This window comes from Pomacea canaliculata, linkage group LG7 (assembly GCF_003073045.1).
Source record: "Pomacea canaliculata isolate SZHN2017 linkage group LG7, ASM307304v1, whole genome shotgun sequence".
NCBI classification, from domain to species: Eukaryota; Metazoa; Mollusca; class Gastropoda; order Architaenioglossa; family Ampullariidae; genus Pomacea; species Pomacea canaliculata.
Genome location: NC_037596.1, coordinates 26,820,297 through 26,835,312, shown reverse-complemented (window position 1 = coordinate 26,835,312; position 15,016 = coordinate 26,820,297).

The following is a 15,016-nucleotide window of genomic DNA, read 5'->3' as shown; positions in this document are numbered from 1 at the left end:
ATAGATTTAAAAAAAAATTTATAGTTCGCAAAACACTAACAATTCTTTTCCCATATACGAATAAAGCAGGAATAATCATTTCGAAAGGAAACTTTTCTGTTACATCCCGTACCTCATTCTACCAATCGCAAATTAATTATATAATGCACACGAAAACTCGATCTCTTGTGACAGTTGCGTATAAAAGGATCAGTGGTTAGCAAACACCATTAACACATGGGAAAGCTGTGTATGCATTGAAAGGAGGAAGACACGATCAACAGTCTGCCATAAAAACAGTTATTTCCTACAAAACCAATTGAATACAAACACTCTAAAATGAATTAAAATGCGTGCTCAGTGTTTGGTTCACATGTCCCCGTTGTGCTTTCATGGTTATATGAGAATTAACATCCAATTTTGTATTCGATACAATTCCAAAGCAGGTCTCTTTAGAAGTTTTATTTAATTTTATAACAGCATATTAAGAAAACTAATCCCTAATCGATAGTGACCCGTGCGTAAATATATAGTCCTCCGGATAAAGTCAGAATATCATCAATTTGGTTTTGTTGTTCCAGGACGAAATTTAATTGGTTGCTCGATCCTGGGAAATCGTTTCCTCCACTCCACATCCCCATATCCCCATTCCCTGATACTGATCGAACGTGCTGGAAGCCGTGTTTGTGAACTCCATGATTGCTACAGGTAGCTGCACGTTCTGCCTCGATGTTGGGTCTAACGGACATTTTATTGGGTTTTTAGAGTGGCGTCGTCGTCAAACCGACGTTTTCTTCTTGGTGAGGACTGTAATGTCGATATTTATGGACAGTTCTCAAACGACAGGATAGCGCAAAAGTGATTACTCATTAAACAACGACAGCTGTGCTAAATCCGAGATAAACACGAATGCACAGCAGGACACAAGTACCAACCAATTTTAAAAGGCACTGTCATCATGAGCAGGGATGGGGAGTAGCTGTAGCCTAGCTACAGCTACTGTAGCCGGCTACAAATTTTGTAGCTTGTAGCTTAGCCGGCTACTAATTAAAAAAAGTAGCTTGTAGCCGTAGCTACATTTTAGAAAGTAGCTGTAGCTTGGCTACATGTTGGCTACTTTCAGGACTGTAACACTCTAGTAGTGTACAAAGTATAATGTCTTTGGGTTGTAGATTTGCATCTATATTCCAGAATGTTCAGCACGGCAGCAATGTAAAAGATAGAATGTCTTTGTGCGAGGGAGGAAATGATGTTCAACAATGTAGCAATGTTCAAAAAATGTCTTTATTGCGACGAAATAGAATGTCTGTGCTAGAATGTTCGAGGGGAGGGAGAATAAATAGCAGGGCTGACAGTGGTGTGGGACCTCTTTGTGAATTGGAGAGAGAGAGAAGTTAGGCCAGCTGCTGAGAAAAAGATACTGAATTAAAGAAAACTTCAGTGTGGAATTCAATCTCTCTGTTATTTCTGGTACGACAGCCCACTCTACGTAGCCATTTGACGTGTTGGTTACACGACCATTCGTCGACAGCGTGTCAGCAAGACGACGACAGCCACTGCTCTCACTGCTCGGTGTCTTGACAGCCAGACACCACGTGTCTCGCACGCTCAGTAACCGGAAGTACCAGGTCGTCCATGTGGCGCGAGCGATTTGAAAAACGAAGATGGACGTACCCATCAATTTCCAGCCTTATTTGAAATTTTTTACATTTTGCGAAGCCACAAAATGTGGCTATAGTTTCAAATGCAAGAATTGTTGAGAGATTGTTCAGTCTGGCAGGACTTATCATGACAAAGCTGCGCACTAGGGTGACAGACAGCAACTTCGAGGCCAAAGTTCTGGTCAAATTCAATTCCATGAAGGACTAAAAGAATGTAGATTTGTTTTAAGGTTACCGGTACACTCCAAAAATTAAAATCCATATTTTAAATATCTTTAAGGGTTTTTAAATATAGAGTAACAAAATAACATAAATATAGCACTTTAAAACTGTTTTTGAGTACCTAAAGTGAAAATTGTGACTTTAATCAACGATTTTGTTTCAAAACGTACAAGCATTTAAAAAACAAATTTACACAATACCATAAGTCATATACCAAAGGTTTTGGATTTTTTGTAAACTAGAGGCACTGATAAGAAAACTGATGCATAAGGCGTTTTGATATCTCAAGATTTCTAGGAGATATAAAAAATCAGACATGGTACCCCCCGACTCAGTGTGAATGTGGCAATTAAATATTTAGAAAATATTTAGAAAAATGTTAATTTTATCAAAAGTAATGTCTATACCATATTCTCAAATGCATCACTTTGTAGCTTGTGCATTTCTAAACAATATTGCAAAATTTTACTGCTGTAGCACAAGCCAATCTTGAGAAATATGTTTTTATAGTTTAGGACTGGATGTCAAAAACGACAGAGAAATTCAAGCTTAAAGATTTAAAATAAATATATCTTGTATCAGATCATTTTTGAAAAATATATTTCAGTGTTTATATGCTACATTTGACATCGTACTATATAATTAAAGTCTATTCTAGTATGCCAGGACTATACTTTTCACCCTATCAGCTTTTGGAAACAATTAGTTTGTGTTCTTTTCTTTGTTTTCAGTGTCGGTGTTAGAAAAAAATGCCTTATGATCTGCTTGCCTAAATTAGATTAAGCAGTGTTTTACTTACATTCCATGCAAACTCATTTATTTCAATGGTCTGTTGTTCATTGTCACAGTATTGATAAGAGGTTGACATTTTTCATCACCACATAACCTAACTTATTGAAAATTCCACCAGGTACCTGATACTTAAGCATCTGTTTAGTTTTCATTTCTAAGTAATAGGGAACAAATAGTTATAGAAAACAAATGTTTATCGGAAAACTTATATAATTTCTTTTGTCACTAAAACAGGATGAGGAAAAAGATCCAGAAATATAATCGTAAAATACGTGTACTTATTGTGTGAAAAAGGCCGGGGGAGGAAGGGTGCAAGGAATGAATGAAAGCATTTATGGATTCACTAAATAAAATTGTCGGTATATCGCAGTTCTCCGTTTCATTATTATAATAAAAACTTTGTAAAGCAAGTAATAGTGTTTTGTGTGTATGTTTGATGTTTGTGTTTGTTGCTACAGCCAGCTGGCTACAGCTAACTTGTTATAACATCACGCTTTTAAAAGTAGCCAAAGAAGCTGGCTACATTTTAAAAGTAGCCCAAAGTAGCTGGCTACTTTTTGCAAAATTGTAGCTGTAGTGTAGCCGGCTACATTTTGAAAAAAAGTAGCTGTAGCCTAGCCGGCTACAAATTAAAAGTAGCTTGCCCATCCCTGATCATGAGGGTTGTCATGTCCTTACAGTTTGATTTTCTTTTCTTTTTTAATGTAGGTAACTTGATCTTTTCCTGGTAGAGCCATGGTCATAAAAGAATGATTTTGTTGCGAAGATAAAATCTTGAAATATGTTTATCATTTTTACAGCATCTCTTTTGTTTCCTAACTTCTTGAAGAGAAAACGGTGAAGGGTAAACTCGATCGAGTGTAAAAAAAAAACCCACCAAAACAACAACAACAACAACAACAAAACACAAAACAAAACAAAATATACACACACAACTCTCTCTCTCTCTCACACACAGAGCTATGGACATTTAGACTGGCACATGATCCGCAATTGGTGACGTGGACATTGCTAATTAAGCATTAACGTTTCAGATAAAAAGTTTTATGAGCAGTATTATAGTTAATAATGTTTTAAAGGGTTTTTTTTGCATTCTTAACATACATTGTCTAAATATATGAATGTGTACATTTTTATCTGAAAGATCTACAGTTTTTTTGTTAAAAATTGGATCAGCACTTCGATTAATACTTTGTTCAAATAAAGTTTATTTTGACAGGAGTTAATGCTTTTCATGGACTAGGTGTAATAATGAATGTTTAAGAATTTAATCGCAACTAATGACAATAAATGAATTTGTGCTGGAATAATGTTCCTTTGGGTTTTGTATCAAAAATTAAGTCCTAGTTTATTAAAGCTATTTTCGTTGCTGAATGTCATGTGTTTCGATGTATGTTTGTATATTTATATATATGTCGTTTTTGGGGGTTAGGGATGGGAGAGTGTGTGGATGAAGAAGATTGAGTACTGTGATAGACGAATGCACATTAAATGTTGTCATCTTATAGTGCAAATTAAATTACAGAAGCATTTTCACTTGAAGCCAATCGAACAGTCACTTGGAAGAAAGTCAGCTGGACTAACTCATTAACTAGCGTCTGCTGAAAAGCTCGGTTCAATCAGATGCTGATTTATCCTTCATGGGTGTGCATTTGTTTATCAACCTGATAACTTTGCATCTAGCTGTTTGTCAACAGGTTTTACATGTACTCATCTGGTTGGAGTTAATTGCCTCCTCTTGATAAGATAGTTTAGTGACTGACGAATCAATCTCTGATAATCAAAACAGAGTAAAGTCTAAGAAAATATTGTTGATGTTTACTGAGATATGACACAAAACTGTTACATGTCCTTTGTCTGTTTTTGAAACTTAAGGCATTGAAATTGTAGGTGCATACAACTTTGAGCAGACATATACAGCCATGAAGATAGACACCTTAAAATTTATATGTCTTTTGCATTCCAATAAAGAGCATCTTTATAGATGGTTAAAGGGTGGAGGATGACCTCTGATCATTTTTTCAAGTAGAGGGTAGACTCTTGTATTGCTATAAGGATGTCTTTTGTAAGTGCATGTAACTATTGGTTGGTTTGAAACTGTTTTTATTTCTTGCAATGATTTTCCACTTAAGAGGAGAAGTGTGATAAACTGAGGTGAAACTGGAGTGCCCTGATGACAGTCATCTAAGTAGATGACACGTGAGAAGGGGAGACAAGAACACATTTTCTCCCCTGCATCACAAAATTTGCCCCTTTCCATCTTTGTCTTGTACAGAGCAGGGAAAGTCGAATTGTGGGACTTCACAATCAACTTATTTTGATGAATAAATTTTATTTAATCATATTTATTTTAATGAAAGAACCGTAATCGAATATAAAACGTATAAATGTTAACCTACTTTTGAACCTACTAGGGAAAGGAAGGGAGACTACTATTTCAAACCTGTCCTGACTAAAGGGGAGATAATTATAAGTGAAAGGTCGTTTTCTTGCTTACGGCACTAACGGGGCGCCTTACTGCGTGTGAACACGCCATGTGCTTCAAAGAACGATCGAGGGATGAGGACAACAGAAGTAACTGTTGCCAAAAATAGTGCAAGGTAATGACAAAGGCTGAGAGACATTAGGTCTGCTTACTGCAGTAAACGAAAGGAATTGCAAGTCATTGTATTTTCCAAGTGAACTTTCAACCTGAACCTTGACAGTCACTCCAGGTGTATTACAGTCTGTCCCCACGTGCTTGCAAGTGTGTTGCGTGCATTAATGCATGTGTGTGTGTGAAAGATAACGAAACTAAGAAAAAATTATGGGAGGTGTATGGTTAAAGAGCAGACGAAAAAAGAGAAAAAAATGCCTAAAGGAAAAAAAGGCGGTTCTGCCATACCAGGTTTGCTGTTATCTTATTGGACAGCATGAAGGCGTTTCCTCAGAGTCAAGGCCGACCATCTTATTATCTCGGTGACTAATTGCAAAGATAATTCATGTACAGATCAGTGAGTGTGATTGTTTAAGAAGTAAAGCTTGTGTAACCCGCCTTTATTTTTAGGGAAAACGATCAATCCCTCATTTCTCATCTCTCAGAATATTTGAACGTCGCTCAAACCTTTCCCGAATTCCTTTTGATTTGGAAAAGACCCAGACCTTGCGGAATTATTCAAGGCCAAAGTTGGACATGTGTTCTGAACTATATGGACTCTGATGTAGACACTCTCGTTGGAAACATCACAGATGCTACTGTAGAAAGCCCAGGAAGTGTTAGTCAAAGGAATAAAAAACAAGACTGGGTCACTAATGACATACACAAGATCTGTGAACAAAGGATAGGGCCTTGAAGAGAAAGAAGAAAAGCAATTCCAAAGCAGCTTTCAAGTACAAAGAAGTGAATTGTGCCATTAGGAAAGGGATAATGACAGCTAGAGAGAACTAAATCGACAGCCGATTCCATAGAAGAGGAAATAGCACTGAGTGACAGCAAAATGTCCGAATAAACACCAAAGACTCATCCCAAAAGAGGTCAACACAAGACCTCAGTCATCGAAGACAACGAGGTCGTCTTGTCACAGAAAGCACTGCTGTATTCAACGTTGGATTGATTATTGGAAGGACCTGTACAACTTCCAGCTGAAGACAATTGTTCATCCTTCAAAACAATCTTATTTCGGTAAGGGCCCGAAAGAGCGATATGCAGTCTGAAGGGAGGAAAATCACCTCGTTGACAACATACCAGATGAGCTGCTCAAGCAGGATGGAGGTGAAATAATAATTTAAAGACCCTCACTGCTCTGTGCCAAAGAGTCTGGGAACGTAAAGCGTGGTCCAAAGAATGATCGCAGTCACTAGTGATATCCCATCCAAGTAAAAGAAAACAGTGGAAAAACTACAAAACCATAAGCCGAATCAATCACTCAAGCAAAGTTATGTTGAAAGAAATACAGAACCGCATCAGTACTACCGCTGAGGAAATGCTGGCAGAAGAACAGGCTGGCTTCACACTGAGCAGATCTTTATCTGCCGCATCCTGAGAGGGAAACATCTTCAGCATCAGCGGACCTCTGACACAACTTCATTGATTTTAAAAGTCTTTTTAATAGAGTGAGATATATGATAAAGGACCAATCTCTATTTACGAGGGTAGCAATAAACAAAAGTTATAAAAAAATAAAAATATTATAAAATGTAAAACACTATCAAGACATTAAAATAAAACAAGTGGGAAGATTAGATTGTATGTACAAAGATGGGGTTTGGTACCTTATTTGAAAGGGATTTTTTTGTAAGGAATAAGCAACTTATTGTATAAATTAATTTCTTTGACATAGGGTTCGTAATTAGTAATTGGTGTTATGCTGGATGGGGATGGGAGAAAAGAGAGAACATACTTTAAATGGGAATGTAGTGTGCAGTACTATACACACCCTGAAAAAGGTTTGGTTAATGTTCACATTCCCTACAAAATTAACATCACATTTGAAGATGACAATTTTAAGGATTTTTAAAACAATTCTTTGATAGTTACTTACTTTGCTTATCTATTCACTTTGTTGTTATTTGTGATTAAGTAAAAGCATCTGCCCACAAAACACGACCATCTACTACCACTAGCTGAGTGATCACTCGTCACTCTTTGTCGTTTCTCTTCAAACTTTATTTCGCAACCCCTTGGCGCTACTTTGCACCTGGCCCCACCTTGACAACGTGTTTCTCCAATGAAAGACTGGAGTTTGAAAGTGCCGACGTGACTCAGTACAAAGCAACCCGATAGGCCTTTGTACGATGTGAACGAAATAAGCCACCCGAGGTACTTTCCTGTCTGAAGGTCGCAGGCACGAACAGAAGGTGACACACCCTCCTTTTTTTTTATATGGACAACTCCTCGACTGTTCCTATCAGGTTCGAGAAGGTGCATTTCTGTGACCTTTCGCTGGCACGCCATTTGGCATGACTCTCCACTTTTTATTCGTCAGGTTAGCTTTCAGACCTCTTGTGTGCCATCCATCAGTCGAGAGAAATTCGGCAGAAGCTCCTTATTTTATTTTATTTTTATATTTTGTCATTTTCAGTTCATTCCTTGTTACATCTGTCAATATTAATTATTGATGGCTTATGAATAACGCATTCGGTAAACCCTCAGGTGTGGATCTTAGGATTAAAAAAAAACTGCTTGAAGGTGAAAAGAACATGAAGACTGTCACAGAAAATGTCACCGACCGAGAGGATCGTGATAATTGGGTTCAGATCTCGACTTCACCACACTTTATTTTTTACAAGACCTATATACATATATAGATGTGCGCATGCATTAATTACGTGGTATGTATGTGTTATACATACATTATGGTGTGCAATGTATATTTGTGTGCAGAAACCTGAGAAGGGAAGTTAGGTGGCCAAGGAAACGAACTCTGCGTAAGAAGGTCGTCAAAAGAGAAGATACTACTAAGTGGATTAATCTAGATAAAGAAGGCCATTAAGGACACTGTTGTCAACAAGCCTAGCTCGTAAATATTTGTGAAGGTCGATGTCCTACGATATCACCTGTCTTTGTACTGCTTCACCATCTCCAGCTCATGTCCTTCCTCTCACTGCCCCTCCATCCACTCGATTTTGCGTCTCATCTAAGTGCATTATCTCCATCAAACGCCGAGCTTCTAAAAGTGCCTTGCACAAGTCAGTGACCTTTTGGTTGGGTCGTGAGCAATGATCCCAGTAAGAAAACTTGAATCGAGATCCATTAGGGCGAACACTTTGATCACAATTTACTTTGTATACTAGATAGGATATATAAAGTAGCCGTTGATAAGGTTCATTTGGGTGCTGTATAGTGGAGTAATTATTAACTGGACCTTTCGCATGATTAATTAAAATGTCAGACTGATTACAAATCGCCATTTGCAGAACTAATTGAGGTATATTTACTTTTGAGGTACGTGCTGCACGTGAGGCCAAGACAGCAAAGACTTTGATCCTACTGAAGATGAGGTGCGTGCTGCACGTGAGGGAAGTCTTTATAAGACTACTTACTGCAAAGACTTTGATCAGGCTATACTTTTGAAGATAATGGAATGCTGAACAAATTTCACTACGACTAAAGTTGGAGACGCTGAACCGAGAGTAAGAGAATCGAGAGAGAACTAAAGATTCTTGTTCATAGACTAAAAAAACCTGTATAACCTGTCTTTAATGAAAGCAACAGTTTTTTCCCATCTCCACCTTTTTTTTTCTTTTTTCTCACAGACAGAATGCGTGTGAATGCGGGAGACCTATGTTTGGACAAAGATTATTCTAGTCCAGACAGTGAACTTTGGCATCGCTGCAATTACTCGATCGAGTGTTATGTACACCTGACTGGGTTGTTGCCACCTAGAACAGGTCAGATAGGTTCCATCCTGCACAATTTTCAACCTGCAAGTTTCAATTCAGCTGCATTTTAAATCCAAAGCTTGCTTGCATGGGCGACAGAGGGGATGGAGTGGCTGGGAGAGATGAGAGCGAGCTCAAGGAGTTCTCTGTCGCCACCCGTCATGTAAAACCGTGGTGGAGGGTGGAGCGGGACATGGGTTGGGGGAGAAATGCTTGTAAATGTCACGCGCTGACCCAAAGCCAGCTCGCAACGTGGTTACTCATTTTTCATTTCTCTGCAGGATATTGTTTCCTCCTTCCCCTCCACCTCACACCTCGGCCATCCCCACAACTTTATCTCCCTCCGCGAGATGCCAGCTCGACAGACATGCAAGGTGAAGGCGAGTCACCTCTGAGCTGTCTCCCGTTTGGCTGTCTAATGTCGGAGTATAAGCACATGTTAAAAGACAAAAAACAAAAACAAAATGACTCCAAATCAACAATAACAAAGTTCAGCAGCTGTGCTTTTTTTTTTCGTCTTACATTTGTTCGTTGTATGTGCGTTGGACAATATATGCGCCATATCCCAAAGCGTGCGTATGCATGTCAGTGGCCGGGTACTATATTAGAAGGCTACTAATGGTGCCTTGATACTACTATACTGGTGATATGATAGGGTGATATGCTAGTAATGTGATAGGGTACCCTCCCTTCTCTGCTATTTTCCCTTTTACCCACCCTCAACTACACATTTACGCATGGAAGGACTGATCCAGAGTGCAATTGTTAATTCTATAGTTCAGCGAAGACCAGGGGCCTCAAACATTGCCCTTTTTCTGCATCTGCCACGTTTGCCGTGACAGAGCCTTAGCTAATAAGTGAGTTTTAATATCATGGTAACCCCAGTCATAGCTTAATTAGGCCCACCCCTCTTTACATAAAAAAATTAACATTTTTATAAACGAGAGAACACACCCATTAAGCAACCACCAACTGCAAAATGACAAGTAATATCAATGACACACACAGTGTGGCACACAAAGACACAGACATATCAACAGAGACACTAGCATCTTCTAAGCCTCTCTAACATAATACACTCACAGACATAATTAAGCACACACATATACCTGTACTGTGTGTAGGCACTGACAGTGATAGAAACGCATGTCTCATTGTAGTTCCTGTCTTGACAAACCATTCGACTGATCATTATAGTTAATCCTACTTGCTGTTATATGATATAGGGCTTAGTGGTCCTGAGGGTTGGCTTTATATGAGGTCTTAAGTAGGACATGAAGTTTTTCGGCTTCTTTCAAAATGTCCTTGGCTTGTGTTGAAAGTGAGTTTTAAGTATCAAATGGCAAATCGAGTATTCAGACCACAGTCTTTATAGCAAAGTCGACTTGCACTTGAGACCGGTGATTTAAGACATTTTTAAGACCTCAGATGAAATCCAAACTGAGTTGTTCAGCCCCGCTGCTTGACCCCCAGAGTTCAGGTCTTCGCTGCCGCGATGGCTCAGTGGTTAGGATTACCTGAAGTTGTGAAGTTTCCTCTAGGCAACTCAGTCTATGGCCATTGACTAGCTGCCACTGGATTACTTTAATGTTATACAATGATAAACTGGGAGTTTCAATGACAGTGAATTAGACGAATAGCTGACCAGACAGTGTTATTGCTGTAAGCTTTCACCATGCTTACTCTGTGAAAGTGCTTGTACAATGAGCTTTGAAGCAAACTGTTATGATGATTCAGACACTCCTGCCTATTTTCCTGTTTTACAGTCAGCTGTACTGATCATGTATAGATTTTATTGTAAAATATTTTTTTGAAAATAAAGTAACAGTTTTCTTTATTTCTTTTAAGAAGCACTACAGTTTTTTTCAGATTTACTTAACAAAGGAAAACTTCTCATTTGTATAACTTTGAGCTCCCTATAGCCCCTTTACCCTATCTTTGAGAAGCATACCTCAGTTAGGGCTAAAGTTCAGCGGCTACATTTCAAGGGCAGGCTCTAGTCTAGTGGAAAGATCCATAGTCCTCCATCTTTGCACCCGACTCAGACACTTTTCTATGATCTCAAAGTCTGTGACCTGACCCCGGCTTTTCACCTCAGTGTGATCGATCCTGATCAATGTACTGTAATGACTTGTCTTGTGCTTGTTATTTTGTATGCTTACGTGTGTGTGCGTGCTAGAAAGGGACCCTGATGGGATTTTTTTGGGAGGGCTTAAAGTGCACAGAACTTTGGGCTGGAGAAGAATAAAAAGAAGAAGATGAGGATGATTAAATTTTTAAATCGCATTCCCCATGTGTCGATGCTAGCTCACTGCGATGCACACGAAGCCAACAAACAAACCAACAGTCGTGACAAGAAACATATCGTCAACTTTATCAACAGTTTTCTTATTCTTGTTCCTAATCACCCCGAGTGGAGCATAGGGCCCCAACTATATCAGCAGTCCCTAGGGTTATGTTTGTACGTGGTGAAAAGAATACGGAAAACTAAACTTGTATTAAGTGGTATATATGTATGTGCTGTGTGTGTGATAGTATACTAAGTCTGATATGCACGTGCGCAAAAAGGCAGAGAAGGGAAGATTTGATTTCGATGGTTTGGGAAACGAAATTAGGGTAATGGCTGCGGAGGAAATAAAAACAAGATACGAAGGATGTAAAAGAAATACGCCGCTAATAAGTCTACACTCGTCCACGAATCTTTTTGAAGGTTAACGAGCTTCGAAATGATCTTTAACAGGATCATATTGTCTCTGTATAAATGTCACAGAAATCCACCGGCCTGTCATACTGTATCTACCAGAGCACGGGTGGTCTTGGGTCACCTTGCATTTCGACCAGTGATGGATAGTCTTTATAAGACTAGTACAAAGACTGATGATACTAAGCTTTTCAAGATAAGAAAATGCGGAATAAGGTTTTACTAAGACTGGAGAAGCACGATCGATGGTAGAAAGAGAAAGAACAAAAATAATTTTTATCTTTAATGACAGCAGTGAAAGATTCCTGATGTCATACCTTCCTCCCTTCCTTATTGGTTTTCTCCTTACATCGTCAAAGTGTATTAATGCGGGAAATCTGCGTTTGGGTAAAGGTCATCAAGGTTCGAACACCGACCTTTGATATTACCACGGACTTGTATTAATACACTTCCGTGATATTACTGCCATCGACTGTGTAACCCGGTTGATAAGCAGTGGGCCAGACAAAGGGTTACATCCTGCAGAATCGACACCTATATGTCGGTGACAGGGGAAACAGGGTAGCGGAGACAAGATTGCGAACTAGTAGTCTACTGTCACAGAAAAGGGTAGGAGAGAAGCACATGTGAATGTCACAAGCTGGTGCAAAGCGCAAACGCTAGCCTTGACCTCACAACCTGGAAACCCACTTATGATTTCACTGCAGGTAATTGCTCCCTCCCTGAACCTTTTGAGGACCCTACCACTCCCTCGTAAAGCTAGCCCGACAAAAGAAATGCATGGGGGTAGAAATCGGTTGCCACCCCGCCCGTGGTGCTATGAGAAAGATGTAACAAGATGCCTGGAGAGTTACACGAGTGCTTTGATGGGGTAATACTGATAGGACGTTACAGCTGCTTGACGTCAGAGTTGGGGCACTTGTTAACTATAGTCCAGACAGAAATAGAATGAAATAAAAAGGGACACGAAAACTGACTGCAGTTCAACAACAGCAGCTAAGTTTGTGTCATATCTGCTTCTTCTTTCTTTTTGATGTATTTTTAGTCATCATAGTCATCATGCGTGCGTGATATATCGGCACCATATACTTCAGTGCATGCATGCATGGTGAGCATCTCTCGGTCAGGAACTGGGACACGCTGCACGAAGATGCAAAGCAAAGGCCAGGACCGACTATTCTCTACTATACATTGTTACAGATGTAACTCAAGTTAGTGGCTGAAATCTGGAACAGCGCACGCACGCCGCGCCATAAGACAGGAAAACCCAGTATAGTCTGAGATGTTAAACGGGAAACAGGAAAACAGTCTATTCTGAGATGCATGTATCAGACATAAAACCAGACTGGCACAGTATCAAATGCTAAGAACAGCAGATGACTATCGCGCAGTGTCCCAAATACATAAGCTGTGTGCAGATGTGTAAACTGACTTTTAGCATCTCCACCGATTACAGAGCTCTCGAATCATCTGCTTTCCCTCTTCGTGTTGGTGGTATATATAATATAGTCTATGTATGAGCTACTGTGCGATAATGAAGAAATGTTTCTAATCAGCTTTTTTGTATGTGTTTGTTGCGCATGCGTGTGTGAGTGAGTGAGAGAGAGCACGCCAAAAATGGATTGTTTGTAGTAATTGTGGAAATCGGCACAATGAATAAGATGTCCAGCCAGTCTATGGCGAAATTCTCCGCTCTCGGACTAAAAGTAGTTAACTGGAAAAATAGTCTGCCAGAAGTACGCAGCAAAAAGCAATACATGTCAGAGTTTTATGCTGACCTCTCCTCTTCAGTATCTGGATGATTCGGCATAGGAGGTGAAAACGTCAACCTTTACAGGTCTGCTTTCAGCCACACGAATCCCAGATTTATTGAACTTAATTTATATTTGTCCTTACTTCTGTTCCCGAGAACAAAACCCTCAATCGACAGACTTAAAAGCCTTAATTCGTGCTTGCTGCCAATCGAGCCATACGAGAAAGGAGAAAAAAAGTTTACAAACTCATCTACAATATGTGGCTTCTCACGACAGAAGAGAGGAAAGGATAACGTTTACAGTTGAGGCGTGCTCATATATAAACAGGTGACTTTGTGCACACGTATACCATATTTCAAGGCAACGAGAAGTGGATGTCGGTTATGCAGGTTCAGCTCACAGCTGAGGCCAAAATCGAGCAGTAGATTATTAGTTTAGTTTAGTCCTTGTTACTCCTCGAGGAGAATAATAGGGCGACAACAGTAGAATTTAAGATGGATTAAAATATATATAGTGAAGTGGCTTCTGGGAAAAGAGAGAGTCTGGGCTGACACATTGTGATTGTGGTTGGCCAATTAAACATGGGAGGGGGTTAGGATTGGGAAACCACTAAACTGAACACACAAGCGAACAAAGATAGGCAAATAGCAGCAATGTGTCAAAAAAATATCACAACTATTTCAGTCTCCATGGTTGATGAAAAAGAATGAATTTATGCTTCCAAAAGAGGAAATAAGGTACGTAGCTTGTAAAATTTGGTACGCCCTAACCTTTATGTTCATTGTATATAGTTTTCAATAGCCCCCACTATGAATCAAAGATGTGAATCAAGAATTGTGAACATATGTTACTGCGTCTCATATATATATATAAGAAATGTTTCATTTAGGTTGGCTGATCGAACCCACACACAGGGAGGACCAGGTGAAAATATATATAGGACGAAATTATATCGATCCATGTCGACACGTACCGGGAGAACACGCTCAGTAATTTTAACGGTTAGGCATCTCGATCTCTTTCTCAGACATGACATATATATTGAGAGTGTGTGTGCTCGCACGACTCACACCCACAACTCCTCCAAGCATTTCCTCCAGCTTTACACGCACACTTAAATGTAAAATGTTCGTACATTTCTCTTTTAATGATAATAATATGTTTTATATACAGCTCCTTAACCTCCTTTCCCCATCATGAAAGGTGGGCTCAAAGCGCTTCACTAAAAAGAAAAACACACAAACATAATAATGAATGCTGGTCTCAAAAGCAATCACTGAGAGAGGATGTACTTAAACGAATCCACAGCAGACTGTAAACCTCGACATAGCTCTCGATTATGGCATCAGCCGTTAACCGCCACGCACTGAAACAGTCACCGATGGAGGACGTGACTTTCTATCAAGCTTTCCGAGGTCACAGCTGCAGGGTGGAGGACAGAAGAAGGGTGAGGGGGAGAGCACGTGGCTGGGAGGACGGTGGTCTAGCAGGCCGCTGTGTCAAGCAATTCTATTGGTTTCTACTCTCCAATCAAAATGCATAGGACA